General features: G+C 36.3%; 1 non-coding gene across 1 annotated transcript; it reads left to right on the top strand.

Moving 5' to 3' along the window:
• Window positions 1–302: 302 nt before the first annotated feature.
• Window positions 303–409, top strand: LOC122121680. The gene has a single exon (XR_006150007.1). It is a non-coding gene; the product is annotated as a U6 spliceosomal RNA (small nuclear RNA).
• Window positions 410–5569: the final 5160 nt, after the last annotated feature.

Consider the following 5569-nt stretch of genomic DNA (forward strand, 5'->3'; position numbering starts at 1 on the left):
TTAATTTTGGCATATAAGCAAGTTCCCAAAATTAAACATATTTAAAACATTAAAACTTAAAAAAAACTTAACACTTGCTGCAGTGTTCATTATGATAGGTGCCTCCTCCTACACATCTGTTGAACAACAAATATGAGGAATTATTTTGTTTTTGACATATCAATCTTGACTTTAGGCTTAAATGTGTGCTTATGTAAGAAATACATGGTTCTAAAATTTCACAACAATTCTTTTGAACTTATTTTTTGTTGAATTGTCTAGTTTAAGAAAATCAATTCCACTTTATATATAAAAAATGTTCTGTGCTCAATTCAACAGCACATACATTAAAATTGGAACAATACAGAGAAGATTAGCATGGTCCCTGTGCATGTATGACACACAAATTGGAGAAGCGCTCCACATTTTTACAATAACAGATGCTGGAGGGGATGTGGCCAGAAGGGAACCCTACTTCATTCTTGGTGGGAGTGTAAACTTGTTCAACCACTTGGAAAGCAGTATGGAGGTTCCTTAAAAGATTCCACATAGAGCTCCCGTATGACCCAGCAATCCCACTTTTGGGCATTCACCTAAATAGTCAGCAAAAAGACCATATTAAAATCATCAATACTATTGTGTTTATTGCAGCAGTATTTCCCATAGCTAAGATATGGAACCAACCCCAATGTCCCTCAGTAGATGACTGGATCAAGAAAACATTGTGAGTTTGTGTGTGTGTGTGTGTGTGTGTGTGTGTGTGTGTGTGTGTGTGTGTGTGTGTGTGTGTGTGTGTGTGTGTATGGGAATTCTATCATCCATCAGAAAGAATGACATCGCCTAATTTGTTACGGAATGGAAAGACTTGGAAAAATTATATTAACTAAAATAATCCAAGTCCAAAGAAACATCAGTCACGTGGTATCCCTTATTGGCAATAATTAATATATGTTGTGGATAAGCAGAAAAGGTCAAAAGCTATGTGCATATGAATAGATAAGGTGATGTTAAGCTAAATGAACTCCAAGATAGGGACACAAGTGCGTTTTTTTTTCTTGCTGTTGTTTCTAAAGTATTTATAATGTACAATGTGATTTTTTTGTTTTTTATATGGTCCTCCCACACAGAAATAAACATTTTTTACAGTCAACCTTGAAAAGCCATTGATAAGCATTGATAGACCATTTCTGTAAGTGGTAGCAGAATATGATTAATGGCTTTGCAAGGATGCCAGATTGCCTCATTTTGAGACAATTAAAACAGGAATTTAGTCAGCTGTTTTTGTATCATTAGGGCAAAAACCCATTGATGCTAGTCCAGGTGATCACTGAGGCCCAGAGAAGCTAATACATTGACTAGTAATCCTAGACCTCTAAAAACAAAACAAACAAGTAAAAAACTCCAGTAAGCAAGGCCGGTCAAGGCTCCTATCACAGCCTACATGAAGTCAGGAAAAAACTGAAGCTGGGACTCATTTAGCTGATAACTAATACATTTTTTATGAGGCAGGCTGAAATTAAAGACTCCTGAGAGAAGGTAGGAAAGACTGATCAGAGGGACTAAAATTGGTCACACAAAGATTGGAAAATAGAATTCCTTATAAAACAAATAAATAATAGAAAGCCTGTGTATGTAAGAACAACAGAGAAGACCAATTCCAGAAATGCACATTTTCTTAGAGGTCAGCTTAATGAATTATCAATGGAAATTTTTGAAATCTTAAATATTTGACCCATGTGGAAGAAGGACAATTGCTCAAGAGAAAGAAAAAGTCATCACTCTGTTAGGAGGTCCAATATCACATTAAGTAGTAATCAAGCACATATTTGTAATAAAAAGAGAAAGTAATTATTCGAAATGAGGGTTTCATTTGTTTTGATGTAAATGTTTTGATTTAGGTGCTAGCGATTACCATACAATTGATCCAGTCCCACAGTTGAGTTGACATTAACTGCAGTATTTCCACATGAAGGAAAAGAGAAAATTTACAAATGTCAGATCAAATGAGTTGAGGTTAAAGTGTTCTAATAGTAATATCTGAGGTTTAGACACAGGTGAAGAGGTGGATTTTCTTTTATAAAAATCCCCCATTTTTGCCTGGTGACTGTGGCTCACAGCTGTAATCCTAGCTACCCAGGAAGCTAAGATCTGAGGACTGCTGTTTAAAGCCAACTTGGGCAGGAAAGTCCCTGAGACTCATCTCCATTTAACCACCAGAAAACCAGAAGTGGCAATGTGGTTCAAAAGGTAAAGCATTCACCTTGAGTTGAAGAGCTCAGGGACAGTGCCCATGCCCAGGCTTCAAGCCCCTCGAACAACAACACCACCACCAACAACAACAACAAAAAGTCTCCCTTTTCTTGGACTGCCTACAGCTTTTCCTAACATTCAACAAAGGAGACATTTTATCACCCACTACAAGTAAGTCCTTTTCTAGCTGTTGCAAATAGAAAGATTTTGTATCTTATGTGAAAAGGTTCATATTTGGGGAAACAAATACCAACAGTGGTAACTTTTTTTCCAGTCCTTGAACTCTGGGCCTGGGCCCTGAACATGCTTATACTGGTAGCTTTAATGTGAGCTTGTTTGTTATTTATTGGATTACTGCCCATGAGAGGAATTACTGTGTCATAGGGAGATCTGTTTAGTCTTTTGCAGAAAGTCTGTACTGCACTTCAGAATGGTTGAACAAATTTAATTTCCCACCAACAGTGTAATAAAGTTCCCATTTGGCTATATCCACGTTAGCATTTGCTACTGTCAGTTTTCTTGATAATGGCAATTCAAACTGGAGGAAGAATCTCTCTTTTTTTAATTTTTATTTTTTTATTGTGAAAATACTGTACAGAGGGGTTACAATTACATGGGCAAGATAGTGAGTAAATTTGTTATCAAGCATTGTAGCCTCTTCCTTTGTTTACCCTTCCCATCCCTTCCATCCTTCTTCCCCCCTCACCCAATCCTCCCCCGCCCCCCCCGACAAATTGTAAAGTTTGTTTTCGACATGACAACTTGTACTTCTCATTGTTGCAACAGGTCCACCTGTATCCTTAAACGACTTGTTTTTCCCCTTCACCTCCACAAATTATACCGAGATCAAATACAGGGAAAGAAGGGGTTATACTGTGGGGGAGGGACATACGAAACAACAAAGAAATAATCTTATAATTGCGTTAGAAACAAATGCAAGAAAGAAAAAAAAACATTTAAATACATATCTTAGGGTTCATTTTCCTAACATCACCTTATCTGACCTTTTCTGCTTGACTCATACATATACTAGATATTGCAAATAAGAGAAATCATGGGACCTATGTTTCTTTGTGCTTGGCTTACTTCACTTACTATAATTTTTTCCAAGTCTTTCCATTTCCTAACAAATGGGGCAATGTCATTCTTTCTGATGGAGGCATAGAATTCCATTGTGTATATATACCATATTTTCTTGATCCATTCATCTACTGAGGGGCATCTGGGCTGGTTCCATATCTTAGCTATGGTAAATAATGCTGCAATAAACATAGTTGTGCTGGTAGCTTTAGTGTGGTCTTGTTTGTAAACATTTGGGTAAATGCCCAAAGTGGGACTGTTGGGTCAAATGGAAGCTCTATGTAGAGTCTTTTGAGGAACATCCATACTACTTTCCAAAGTGGTTGAACAAGTTTACACTCCCACCAACAATGAAGTAAGGTTCCCTTCTGTCCACATCCCCTCCAGCATCTGTTGTTATTAGAGTTCTAGATTTTTGCCTTTCTAACTAGGGAGAGGTAGTATCTCAATGTTGTTTTGATTTGTATTTCTTTTATGGTTTGGGCAACGGACAAGGGTCTCATATCTAAAATATACTTGGAATTCAAAAAATTAAATCCCCCAACAACAAATCCTCAAAGAAACAACTGCTAATGACTTAAAGAGAAACTTCTCTGAAGAAGAAAGAAGGATGGCCAATAGACACATGAAGAAATGCTCAACCTCCATAGCCATAGAAGAATCTCTCTTGTAGATTTGTAGGTACCTTCTAACTACCATGAATGAATGAATATGTGAAACCTATATTGCTCGAGTCTGCATTCCTTTCTCTTGGTATAGTTTTCCCAAGGCTTTGAAGTTCCTTAAGACTGGTAAACAGTCATCCTTTCTGATGGGTGAATAGAATTCCAGTGTGTGTGTGTGTGTGTGTGTGTGTGTGTGTGTGTGTGTGTAAGATGACTATAGGCCTATGAGTTCATTTCTAAGCCTTCTCTTTCAACTGTAATTTTGTAATTCAATAATACATTTGGATTGCTTTCTCTATTACATTGAATAATATTGTAGGGATGTTTATGAGTATTGCATTGCCAATTGTTTGGGGGCAGTATTGCAGTTTTCACAATGCTAATTCTTCCAACCAGGAGCATTGAAAGACTTTCCATTTCCTTGAATCTCCTTCAATTTCGCTTTTAGGCTTTTAAAGTTTTCACAATAGAAGTCTTTCACATTTTTGTTAAATTAATTAATTCCTAGTTTTATTGTTGTTTTGTTTTGCTTAGATTTGATTTGCTTTTGAGGCTAATACATATGAGGTTGTTTTTGGATTTCAGCCTGGATCTTCCCATTGTTGGTAACACAGGAAAACTACTGATTCTTGTAGGTTTTATACCCTGCTACATTGCTGAAGATTAGCATCACTTTTACTAACTTTGGGGGGGGAAGCTATAGGGTCCTTTATATAAAGTATCATTTCATCTGTGAAAGGGGATAGTTTTATTTCTTTTATATTTGGATCCCTTTTATATTTTTCTCTTGCCTATTGTCCTTGGTAGAAAGTCCACTACTATATTGAAGGGTAGTAGAGAGAGTGGACATCCTTTTCTCATTCATGATTTTAATGTCTTCATGCCTCCATCGTTAGGTACATGCTTATTTTCTCTTTGTCCTATACATACTCTGTATTATATTGAGGAAAGTTCCATGCGTTCTTATCAATCATAAAGGGGTATTGGAGTTTGTTAAAAGCTATTTCTACAACCATATAAACAATCATATGGTTCTTGTCCCTGCTTCTTCTGATGGTGTGTGCTATGTATATTGACAATTATATTGAATCCAGCCATATCCTAGGATGAATACTGTTTGATCACAGCATGTTTTTTTTTGTTAATTGTTGAAGTTGGTTGGTGAGAATTGTATTGAGAAGTTATGCATCAATGCTTATCAAAAGCTGGGTTCATAGTTCTTTTTCCTTGATGAGTCTCTAGCTGATTTGGGGAAGAGTCTAATTCTAGCTTCATAGATTGTGTTTGATAATTCCATTTCCCTTTCTATTCCATTGAAGTGTTAGAGCTGAGTATTGTAAGTTCTTTGCAGGCCTTAATTTCACGGTAAATCTATTGCGTACTAGATTTTTCTGTTATGGGAAATTGTTTATTGACGTTTCATTTTCATTACTTCTTATGTATCACTTCTTGGTTCAGTTCGAGTATAGGAAAGCATCAATTACTCCAGGATTCTCCAGGTGATTGGTATATGGTTTTCAAAGTACTCTTATAACATTCACAATTTTGCTAATTTATGTTATGATGTCTCATTTTTTCTCTAATTTTATCTATTT

This window comes from Dipodomys spectabilis, unplaced genomic scaffold (genome assembly GCF_019054845.1).
Source record: "Dipodomys spectabilis isolate Male_0828 unplaced genomic scaffold, ASM1905484v1 ptg000193l, whole genome shotgun sequence".
Taxonomy (NCBI): Eukaryota; Metazoa; Chordata; class Mammalia; order Rodentia; family Heteromyidae; genus Dipodomys; species Dipodomys spectabilis.